At 42.8% G+C, this 12,476-nt stretch overlaps 1 protein-coding gene and 1 long non-coding RNA gene across 7 annotated transcripts in view; one reads left to right on the top strand and one right to left on the bottom strand.

Moving 5' to 3' along the window:
- MSRA (methionine sulfoxide reductase A) overlaps nt 1-12,476 on the top strand; it is a 389,493-nt gene that overhangs the window by 65,075 nt on the left and 311,942 nt on the right. The window lies entirely within an intron of this gene.
- LOC145521458 (uncharacterized) lies at nt 7,755-11,105 on the bottom strand. The gene is made up of 2 exons (XR_014065394.1): nt 11,016-11,105; nt 7,755-10,128 (listed from the first exon to the last, which is right to left on the bottom strand). It is a non-coding gene; the product is annotated as an uncharacterized LOC145521458 (long non-coding RNA).

Genomic DNA, 12,476 nt, shown 5'->3' with positions numbered 1-12,476 from the left:
CAGTGACGAATCAGATTTGATTTGATGGAGGGAGTAGTCAGAAACATTACTGAGTTTTCAAAAAGATTAATACCAGAAGCTTTGTTTGATTATTCAGTCCTCGGGTAGATAAGAAGTACAATTTCATGGTTAAGGCGGCCTCACAGATCCGCATGATGAATCTGAAGAGTCTGGACTGGCCCCAGAGGGGCAGGAACTTTGTCTTAGTCACCACTGTTTCGCCAGCATTTAGAACAGTTAGAACAGAATGTAGCTGACACTCAGTGACTCTTTAATGAATGAGTTAATAAATGGAAGATATGCCAAAGTACAATGTGTCCATTTTTAAAGCAACGAAGACACTGATTTGATTAAAAATGAGGCTGTGGGGTCCGGTAGAGCCAGAATAGCTGTAGTTCTTGTAGATCCTGCATGCTTCTTTAATCTGTAACCACCGGTGATAAGAGAAGGAGGAGGAGTCACTTCAGACCTAGAGCCCCTGCTGTGACCCAGTGCCGCTGAAGTAGTAGCCTGGTTCTCTGCTGTAGGACACATGGCTTGAAGCTGTGTGTCCGAGAAGGAAAGAACCATCCTTGCAACCAATGACATCAAAACCTAAGTTAGATTACAGTCTTAATGCACCAAAGAATAGTTCACTGATTTCACATATTGAGTAAAAACATATTCAGTTGACAAACGTTACTGAGCACTTACTGTCTTCTGAGTAATGTGCTGGGCTCTAGGGTACAGAAATCAAAACTATAGTCCCTGCTCTTAAGGCACGTACAGGTTTTGGGGGACTAGAAGTTAGACAAGTAAACACATAATTTTGATCCAGTGTGATAACATGTCATTGTTATAAGCCTGGGATTATAACATTGTTATTAAGCCTTGCCAAGGTACAACTAGGCATCTTAGAGCTCAGAAGAGATTAAGTTCTATTTGGACTGTATATGAGGGAAAGCCTTGGACACTGGCAACATGATTGGTCCATTTACCTCATGGAATAACATGAGGGGTGCTGAAAAAACATACTTGCCCACCCCCTGCCCAAGCTCTGGCTGCAATAATGCCTCAAATTGTACCTTGGACAGTTATTTCTTCATCTTGTGCTTTCCAGGAGGCCTCTTTCAGAATGCAGATTCTTCTCTAGGACTTTGTGAAACATTCTAACTAGGCATTCCTGCTTGGTTGGGAATTGATTTCCCAAGTTGGTTTTGAAGGGAAGAGCCAATGATGAAGGATGGAACACTGGGTGAGCCTTGAGAGGGGATGAAGAAGAGGCTCCTTGGGCCCAGAGAGAGCACTGGGCATTGAAGGATTTAAGAATTGCCAGGAAAGAGAGGGGAGTGCCTGGAAGGGGCCCCAAAGAGAGTGCAAAATCCATGGCCTCCCCTTAGGTTGGCTCGGCCTGGCCTTCTTTTCCAGCACCCTGGACAGCTGCAGTGCGCATAGAAGGGGGAGCATGGGCTGCCCTATCCTGTAAGTGTAAACTCATGCCTCTTCTCTTTCTTCTCTTCTCAGCCAGGAGAAAGAGACTGGCCTTTGTAAGTGTGAGTTTCTATATTCTGGGTATTAGAATGAATCTTAGTTATTGGGACCATGTCGTTTATTAATCCGCTAGAGTGTCTTCTATGTATAGATAGTCAAGTAGTGCTATTGTGAATAAAATCAACACCTGTACTTGCCCCGTTATCTTCAGATCGAGCAAATATGTTTCAGGCTTTTTGGTGATAGCTGTCACTGTTACTTGCTAGTATTAAAATATTTTAAATTTTGATACCTTGGACTCCCTTTGCTCTGATGAACCAGTTAGAAATGTTGTCAGAGAAAACCTAAATTTCCTCTCATTTTAAGTGGTGAATGAATCTCTGATTGCTGTGATAAAGAAAAATCTCAGGTCTCGACTTCCTTGCTTAAATTCACACAAATGTGACATTCCGTCTTGATCAGGAGATACCAAAGGCTGAACATAAACAAAAACACGTGAGCACTTCATCACTCAGAAGAGAAGTTTAATTTTCATCAGTCAGGAAAGACACAGACACCAAATCAAAGGTGCTTTCAGTGTTTTAGTAGATGTTTCTGGTGATTTTATTTTTACTGGGTTTCAACTGTCACCCCAGGCTAAGTTGGTTGGCACATTTGAGCTTTAACTCTAGCTTTTCTTATCCCTCACTCCTGCATTGGAGTCAGGGTTTTATTTCTTTGTCTGTGTAGCCTTGGCAGGTATAATCTGTTACTGCTGTCTATCCTTGATAATCTGTCACTGCTGTCTATCCTTGATTATTTGAAAGACTTTAGAAATAAAGACTCTCTTGTTCATTCATTCAGCAAAAAAACAGACTGAGTATAAACCATGTGTAGTGAACTATGGGAGTTGGTAAGAAGAAACAAAAGTATGTAAATCATGGGTCCAACAATGTGTAAAGGACCCTGGATGACATAAATAATCACAGAAGGCATAGATTTATCTCAAGTGGTTTATAATCTCACTAGGGAAATACCATAGGCCTTACCATCTCTTTTCAGAGACCCTCAGTGGCTCTCCGTTTTCCCCATGATCAAGTCCAGACTCTTCTGATGAGTCCTTCCATTTCTCTACGATCTCACCCCCAGCCATCTTGATATGCTCTCTTCCTCCTGAGCTTCTCCCTACCCTGTGCTTGGTCTTTCCACCCTTCCCCAGATTCCATGATCTTCCTTACCCTTGTGCCTCTGAACCTTCTACTTTTGTTACTTAGACTACCCTTTTTTATTTTCACTGGCTGGTAAACTTCTAGACATTCTTGAAAACCAGCTCCTCTGTTCCTCTTTTGTGAAACTTCCTTCTGATTTCCATCTCTCCCTCCCGTGGCAGACTTGGTCACTGGGCTAGTCTCTAGAGCGTGTGGGATGTAGGACCACTTTAGGTGGAAGTCTTTGGTGCCCAGAATATTAGAAGGCAGCCATCCTCAGCTCTCCTGGTTCAGCCCAGGCTGATTTGCCCTCCTCCGAAGAGAATCACAGTCTTTATGAAGGCAGATTCTGGAGACCTATGAGGAGAATATCCTGTTACAGAGACCCCTGGAACTTTATGTGGGTGTGGAAGACCCAGAATGTGCCTTGTAGCTCTCGTACATTTGCGTTGGATTATAATTCATGGTTGGTGTCTTCACAGCACTCTCCAAGAACAGAGAGTGCATTACAGCCATTAACTCCATGCAGATCCATTGTCCTGGATATTGTTTCAGATGTGTTTTAATATTGCTGTATAATTTGTCCATAAAATACATGTTTTCCTAAGAAAATTATGAATGGGTGTCTGTTGAAGGAAAAAGATTTCTGATGATCAAGATGGTGGCCGGACACTCCTGGAGCCTGTTATTTAAGTTCTCATTGGTCACCATCCTTCACTTCTAGAGGAGGGAGTGAAGGCCATTTTGCTAAGGTGCTTTTCTGTTGCAGCCTTGGAGAATGGTGATTCATCCTACACTTGGGAGTGGTTTGCAGGAGGCTGAATGATTGAAGTGTGGAGTTACTCTAGCATAGAAAAGCAGGCATGAAGGTATTTTCATATGTATTTGGGTCTCTGATAAGCACTCAGGTTACTGAGATAATTAATGCACAGCCTTGCCCTTTTGGAGAGAAATGCATTCAAAGAAATGAGTGAAAAAGTGTTGAGTGCTCTCATAGAATCTTGTGCTTGATTCTTGACAAGTTCCAGGCTGTCAGTGAACATTAGCCTTAGGGGTAGGACAGGAGATCTGTTTGAGGGGAGGACTTCCCAGAATTTGGGCCTTGAGTAGAATACCGAGAGCAATAGATTCTTGCAGTGAGCTCTCTGCATAGTGGGCAAAAGGACTGTCTTGATCAGAGTCCTGGTGTAAATACACTCAATGGCAGATAACCGGAGAAAGCTGAATGAGGGTACCATTTACCTGTTTGTGGGCAGGATGATTAAAAGAAACCAACAAGGGCTGGTGGAGTGCCCAGGAGCTAGCAACAACTTTACCGTTTCTAGACCCAAAGGGGCAAGAGGAGGGAGCAATGAAGAGAATGCAACTGGGGTTGTTGGACAAGTTACCCTACAGGAATGTGGCCTTCAGAAGGGGAACACAACCACTGCCAAATTCTGGCCTGGCAGGGAGAGACAGGGAAATACACTCTCAGCCAATCTCTGTGCTGTCCAACCTCCCAGCAGTGTCTCCCATTGGCCAAACTCAACTAGAAGCTAGAGATCAAGGGAGTCCATTGATGCATAGTCAGTGCAGAACATGAACAGGGTAGAGAAGAGTGGAGAACTGTCCTGGAAAAGCAAACAGAATATCTGGCAGAGGAACTTATTTGCCATACATGAACATAATATTCAGCAACACTGAGACTCTGCTCACAATTGACACAATGAATCTGTAGTTGTACAGACTGTAAAGAGGAAGGAGATGGGCATTTCAGTGGTTGAGCAAGGAGAGCTCTCTTGTCACCTGGAAGAGGTGCCACACTAAGACTTGTAGTCTGCCAGTTGGCTTCTGACCCTAGCACTATGGAATATGTACAGAGGGGTAGTGACACCAAAGGTTAAGGACCCACCTTTTTATTCATAGCTCAGTCACACCAGAAATGCATCTACAACTTTTTGAATAAAGAAGGCTGAGCGCCAAAGAATTGATGTCTTCAAACTGTGGTGCTGCAGAAGACTCTTAAGAGTCCCTTGGATAGCAAAGAGATCAAACCAGTCAATCCTAAAGGAGATCAGCCCTGAATATTCATTAGAAGGACTGATGCTGAAGCTCCAATCCTTTGGCCACCTGATGCGAAGAGCTGACTCACTGGAAAAGACCCTGATGCTGGGAAAGATTGTGGGGAGGAGGAGAAGGGAGTGACAGAGGATGAGATGGTTGGATGGCATCATCGACTCTATGGACATGACTTTGAGTAAAGTCCAGGAAATAGTGAAGGACAGGGAAGCCTGGTGTGCTGCAGTTCAGGGGGTCACAAAGGGTTGGACACACCTGAGTGCTTGAACAACAACAACAACAACCTCGGTTCAGTGCATGTCAATTGAATTCAATTCAATTAAAAACATTTGCTCAACATCTCTGATTTCCTTCAAACCATGCTAGATCTGCTCAGGAGAAGGCATAGAACCTTTCCTCAAGGAGTCAGACTATAGTAAGGGGAGATGATAATGTAAACAAATTGTATAAATAAAGCATGATGAATATAAAACAGGACAGCAGAAACTTGACTGATATCTACTTAAGAGACTTACTGTATTCATTCATAATCCTTATTCTCTCTTATAGTGTTGTGACTGATGTATTTCTAGACAAATGCTTTCAGCTGGTAGCCAATATCTTCATGTATCTGTGCACTTCACTAATTTGTGTGCTTTACGAAGAGTCTACTGTGTTTGATCCCAAACATTTTTATGTCACTTGTGCTTGTTACTACATTTATGTAATTTAATTACTTATTAGGCAAGTCAGCAAAAAAGCCTTTAATTTGCATTAAATTGTCAAAAATTTTGGATAAACTTAACAAATATTAGTCACTTGAAAAAAATGCCATTGAAATACGTATGGGTAAGACAGCTCTTTGTCTTCTGAACTTGGCAGCGAGGATGAGCTTGACAAAGATAAGTGTGTTGTTATTGGGCACAGTTAAGATAGTACCTTTTGGGGTTTCTAGATTTTTATGTGAGGTAGGAGTGGGCAGTGAAATGAGGGCATGGGGGCTTGAGGAGAGTGAAGAAGCTTTGACATGGATTATGTGGACTGTGACAGAAGGAGCTCTTTGGGGGTGTATGGAAAGGTGGCAGCAATGGTCTTCCTGAGGCTGGAGACCATCACTTTGTCAGGGCACCAACCTGAATGACTACATGACCTCCTCTAGTAGTGCCCAGGAATGGTGTCGAAGTGGAGAAATAGATGCTTGTAGCTATCCAGGTGTGGGATTTTGTGGAGCGGTCATGTCAGAAGTTTCAAGGGAAAGGAGGGGTGGACGTTGAGGCAAACAGTGATGTAAGCCTTTTGTTGGGAGCTACCATCTTCCAGTAACTCTCAAAAATGACAGATGCAAAGGGAAAGAGGAGGGGCACCTGCTCTGTGTCCTCCAGGCTTTTTAGAAAACTGGAGTTGCCTGCTTGGCAGCACACATATGTGTCAGGAAGTGGAATGACTGCTCTTCAAAAAGTACTGGCCCACAGCTGTTACCATGGGAAAACCAGGAGAGGCTGTGGTATACCCACCATGCAGCATTGGTGTAAACAGACACATTAAAGGCAAGGTTATTGTCAAGATGTTAATATACACGTTGAGCATATTAAGTGTCCTGAGAGCCAAGTGAGTGTCATGAGATGCTTGAAGGACAATGACCAGGAAAAGGAGGAAACCAGAGTTCAGCTAAAGCACCAACCTCCTCTGTCCAGAGAAACATGGCTTGTGAGAACTGATAGGGAAGAGCCTGAGCTGCTGGAACCTGCCACCCATGAATGCCTGGCATGATAGGTATGCATTCAGAAAGACTTCTGGTCATTTAAAAAAGTGATCTAAATGATGAATTGTGATGTACAATCTTATGAGGAATGAAGTGGCTCCAGAGGACATGGTGGGGCCAGGTGGATGGAAGGCTTGATGAGGTTAGAGAGCATGTGTGATGAGAGGGGAAGTTCTGGCGTTTGGGGTTGCAGAGATGGAGGGATTTCTGGTCTGGGTGTGGCTGTGGGTGACACGGGTGATATAAGTGAAGTGGCAATGATGGTGGAACTGAAGTCATCTAGGAACTAAGAGGCAAGGGAGTTTCAATGCATTCTTTACAGACATTGAGAGCACCTCCAATGATGTCAGGATCTGGCATGGAGAGGTAGATGGGGAAACAGTTGACAAAGTCATAGACCATAGGAAACAGTTCCAAGGAGGTCAAGTAGGTAAAAGGCATGAACCCCAAAGTGTTTTAAATTTTACTACGCGCATCTCCTGTGTCTCCTACCTTACAGGTGGTTTCTTTACTGTTCCCATTAGGGAAGCACTCCAGTTAATTACTTTTTAAAAACTTCTATTTATTTATTTTTGGCTGAGCTGGGTCTTCCTTGTGGCGAGTGGGCTTCTCTAGTTGTGGCAAGGAATTAGTTGCACTGAGACATGTGGGATCTTAGTTCCCCGACTAGGAATCGAATCTGTATTCCCTTCATTGGAAGGTGGATTCTTAACCACTAGACCACCAACAAAGTCCCCCTGAAGGGTTTTCACTAAGGAGGGAATGATGGCTTCACAATTCTGATTTCAAAGTGACAAATCAGAGCTCTTCTTCTACAATATAAGTGCAAAATTTGTGCTTGTAATTGGGCAAGGTATCTACCCCACTTTGAGCAGGCATCTGCTCTGATATATGCATGAATCTTACAGAAAATCTAAAAGTAACTTTCATGCCATATTGGAAACTGAGACTCACTTCTTCCCCCCTCTATGATTCTACTTCGACATTAAATAAGTTTTCCTTTAGAAGACATCAGTAAGTAAATAGAACAGAATGTATGGTTAAATAATTAAAACTACTTTCATCATTACAATTATAATATGTCTTGCCATTTCAAACCAAATATCCACTTATCATTCCTGAAATTTTGTGAGAAATCTATTATTCAAGGGTGCAGAGATGATTTTTTTTTTGGTTGAGTTAAACATTTTTATGGATTAGATATGAATTCAGTAAAAATAATTGAATTAAATTGGATGGCATGAATAATTCATAACATGTAATTTCACATCAGTTCTAGCATAAAAATAAAGCTCTTGTTTTATGTGCTGGGAAAATGTATTTTATTATTTAGAAAGGTAGTGAACATTTATTATTTTGGAAGATAATTCACTTTATGATTAAATAGAGATATTAAATTGTAAGATTGAAAGAGAGCATAAAATTCGACCAAGGCCTTGATGCAAGTCACCACTTCCATCTACTTGACGAACCACCAGTTGCTGTGTATTAGTTGTTAGTGATTTCAGAAGATCAGCCTCCATCTTATCCATTGAGGATAAGTCCAGTTATCGTGCCAGAACATTCTAGGGAGTGTAAAGGCTGTGTATTTCCTTCGAAGAGCAGAGCACAATTTTCTGGTTAGGCCTGTCTTCTGGGGCTGGGTCCTCAGACCCTTGACTGTATGGGAGATGTCCCCCTCCTTCATCCTGCTTCCCAAGGTACAGGCTGAGCACCTCTCCTCTGCTGGTTATATTTTACGTCTTTGCCAGAGGGGAGCATGCAGTTTGGCCTTCTGCGATCTCAATCTGGTGCTGCTGGGGGACAGCTTGTTAGAAAACCCGACCTTGGGAGCCCATTCTTCTTAAAACAAAGTCGTTAGTTAATGACTTCATTCATTCATTCAAACACATTTGCCATGTGCTTCCTCTATGTGTAGTCCAGGATTCTGGGACCTCTGGTTGAACAAAGCTTGGGAGTTCCTCACGGGGTTGCACAGGATGGTATGGTGGGGTTGGAACCAGTAGCAGGGAGGCAGAGATCAAAGTAGATCAAGTAGAAGCTATAACCATGAAACAATAATTCCCCAATCCTTCTCCCCTGAGCCACTGGTGACCTCTGTGTTACCTCTGTGTCTATGACTTTATCTCTTGTAGGTGGAATCAGTGATTGTAAGTAGAATCTTACAGTGTTTGTCCTTTTATGTCTGACATTTATTGCATTTAGCATAATGTCTTCAAGGTTCAACCCATGTTGTAGGGTATATTAGAATTTTATTCCTTTGTAAGGCTGAATAATATTCCTTTGTGTGCATATACCACATTTCACTGGATAAGCAATCCACTTTTTGAATTTGGTTTAGAGTTCATGCTTATGCTTAGTGGTCCTTTTATAGGGTAAATTTGTTTCACAAGAGGAAATGTTACTAGACGTCACCTGGAAGGAATGGACAGAGGGAGGTGTATCTCTTCCAGGGGATCTTCCTGACCCAGGGATGGAACCCGCATCTCTTTCGTCTCCTGCATTGACAGGCAGGTTCTTTAACTCTAGTGCCACCTGAGAAACCCTTCACCCAGGGCAGTGTTTCTCAAACTAGGGTGAGTCATCAACCCTTCCATGGTGGGGAAGAGGAGGAGAGCAGATATATACCCCTGTGGATGCATTATTCAGTCAGTTCAGTCGCTCAGTCGTGTCTGACTCTTTGCGACCTCATGAATCGCAGCACGCCAGGCCTCCCTGTCCATCACCAACTTCTGGAGTTTACCCAAACTCATGTCCATCGAGTTGGTGATGCCATCCAGCCATCTCATCCTCTGTCATCCCCTTCTCCTCCTGCCCCCAATCCTTCCCAGCATCAGGGTCTTTTCCAATGAGTCAACTCTTCGCATGAGATGGCCAAAGTATTGTAGTTTCAGCTTCAACATCAGTCCTTCCAGTGAACACCCAGGACTGATCTCCTTTAGGATGGACTGATTGGATCTCCTTGCAGTCCAGGGGACTCTTGAGAGTCTTCTCCAACACCACAGTTCAAAAGCATCAATTCTTCTGCGCTCAGCTTTCTTTATAGTCCAACTCTCACATCCATACATGACCACTGGAAAAACCATAGCCTTGACTAGACAGATACATTATTCAAGAGATCTTTAAGAAATTTCAGTCTGAATTCCAATGAGAATAAAACCTTCACAGAAACATATTCAGGATCATGTGGCATTACTGGAATTGCCATTTCTCATTTTTACTATCTTTTAGTATATCCATCTGTGTGATTCATATTAATTTATAATTCTTACAGTGCATAGCTCTTCAGGCTGGTGTGGCTCCCTTTGCTAGTAGCTGAGCTTCAAAAACCAGCTACTCAGCATTCACCTCTCAGCTTGGCTTTGTTATCTGTACAAGTGTATTTTATGAGGGAAATCCTGCCCCTGGTGATATTCCAAATTTAGGTCAGTCTCCAGAATAGGAAGGGATTACGGTATCATTATCTTTTTCCTTTAGACAATGCCAAAGACCTGCTGTAAAGATCTTTGCTCTCCAGCTCTTCTTTTTCATCAGAGATACTGTTCATCACCTCATTCATTCATTCCCCCAACATGGACATGCTGTAATGAATCATATCAGAAGCTTGTTATGTTAATTATACTTACATGTGTTTTTTTCCAGGATAGGAATCAAGGAAGGCATTCAGGTCTCCTTGGTAAAGAAACAAAATATGAAGCAATGTATAATATGTGCTTTTCCTAAGTCTGAATTTTCTCACTAGTTTGCAATCTCCCCCACCCCCAAGGGGAGAAGACTGTATTGTAACATCCCGATTCTATTCTGAGCCACCAGAGGGGCTTTGTGACTAATTGACGGGTTTCATCAACCCTGTCTTGTTCCATCTTGTGCCTCTAGATTCTGGCTGCCCAAGACTGTATCTGCAAACAGTCAGACCCGAATTTGCTGCCAGTTCTCTCTTGCTGTGAACACTCCTTGTTGTTATTGTTACTCTCGTCATTATTATTAGTGGTGATGGTGGCTTAGTGTGGCATCGTGGAGGCAGAGGGGTAAAGAGAAGCCAGCACAGTTTTGGTGCAAACAGATTGCCTGTTCGCTCCCTTAGAAAACGTATTTGGCCTTAAAAGAATGAAAATACATACCTGTCACAGTTGCTGAGAAAATTAAATGAAATAATATATGTGTAAATAATGAAGTGAAGAAATTGCTGGCGCAATAACTCAAAACCACAATTTCCTTCATTTGCCCTCAAGCTGATACCCGCCCCTGCCGCCCCCACCATCTTGGGTCTAGGGGAACCATGAACACACCAAGAAGCAGAACTTTGAGGAAAAGAAGGAGAAAGACCACTTTAGATTTTAATAACAAAATTAGAACACAGAATTCACTGAATGGACTGTCTGTGCACGTTGGAAAGGGAAGAAATGCTATTAATGGGAGGTTTTAGGTTTTCTCTCCCCGTCCCGCCATCTTTGAGTCCTAGGAAGCTCAAAAAAGCAAAGATAACAGTTATTAGGAGAAAATAAAGACTCTCTGTATTTGTAAGTGGCTGAGTTGAATCTGTCCAAACCTGCCCTTACCTGTAAAGGCAGCACACAGCTGGATAGCTCACAGTTGCCAGTGACCAATGTCCCTTCCACTCTCCACATCTCCCTTTACTTTACTGCCTTATCTCGCTAGTGATCCTTATGTCTATCTAACCCATGACATAGAATATGTAGTCACAATGTGGATTGTAGAATGTGTGTGTCCCCGTTGGTCCACACCCAGAAGCCCTCACCTTCCTCAAGAGAAGCCGGATGGCTGGGAATGTTGGGGTGCATTTTTGGTAGTCACAATGACTGGGGATGGCTACTGACATTATTACGGATGCAGGACATTCAGCAGAGGTCAGGACAGTCCCCCGCCCAACCCTCCCCCCATTGGAAGACAATCCTACCCCAAGTATGGCAGCAGACCCTTTGAAAAACACTGCGTTTATGGTGTGGGAAGAATCCTCAGCCACTTTATGACCCAGAGACTGTTTATAATTCGATCACAAAGGATGACAAGTTTTCAGAGGAAGTGAGAGAGCCTGTGCCTTGACCAATGCATTACTTGGTGATAACACTGACTGCCTCTTGATGCCTGTTGTGAAATTCTAGAGGTGTTATATTCTGATCTACGTGGGAGTATTATTTCAGATTTTAGGGCCCTGCTCTCACTGTTCTCTTAATATAGAAAGGGGTGAAATAAAGGTTGTTACTGTTTGGATTTTTTTTCCCCTAGACATCCTTTCATTGGGAAGGCATTAGATAAAAATTGGGTAGGCTTTGTAGACAAGACATTTGACCAGAAAAAGAATCTTTAGCGTCACTGCACACACACAGAGAGACAGCAAGCACAAAGAAACTTTCGAGGGCTCCTTTGATAGGCCATAGGGAACCTGACAGTGCCAATAATAGCACAGGGCTCTATCTCGCACAGTGCTTTTGAAGACATAGAAAGCAAATGACAATTCCAGCAGCAGCTAAGATATATTTTGCAGTGGCTGGAAAGAAACTGGCATTCTTACAGGAGTCCAGGAAATTGTCTTTGAGCCTTTGAAGGCACATGGAAAGCTAATGACACCTCAGAGGAATAGCGCTCTCAGGTTTTAGATGCCACAGATGCCAGCGATGCTAAAGCCAGGATATAAAACCTTTCTTATAGGGCCTTTAAGAATCCTCAGTGTGCTTTTATTAGCAGGCTGAGTGTGTATATAGAAATGTTAATGGTCTGTGCAGCAAACTCAGCTTGTTTTTGCAAACTACAGAACTATAAAAGTTATCTGAAAGGACAGTTGTTCTCCTTCCTTCCTTTGTTCTTTTGTTCTCATTTGTTTCTTTCTCTATATAGTAATAGAGCACCTATATGTGCTGGGGGCCGTAGACACAAAGGTGAAGACAACGTGGATTTCTCTCTCCAGAGGCTTGCCATTTAATGTAGGAGCAACGTGTGTGTTAATATCTACAAGGGAAGGTGGAAGGTGATAATGATGCAAATAAAGCACAAATTAAATG

This window comes from Giraffa tippelskirchi, chromosome 1 (genome assembly GCF_054371585.1).
Source record: "Giraffa tippelskirchi isolate mGirTip1 chromosome 1, T2T-mGirTip1v1.2.pri, whole genome shotgun sequence".
Taxonomy (NCBI): domain Eukaryota; kingdom Metazoa; phylum Chordata; class Mammalia; order Artiodactyla; family Giraffidae; genus Giraffa; species Giraffa tippelskirchi.
Note: the sequence above shows the minus strand (reverse complement) of the source record. Positions and strands in the feature narration are given on the sequence as shown.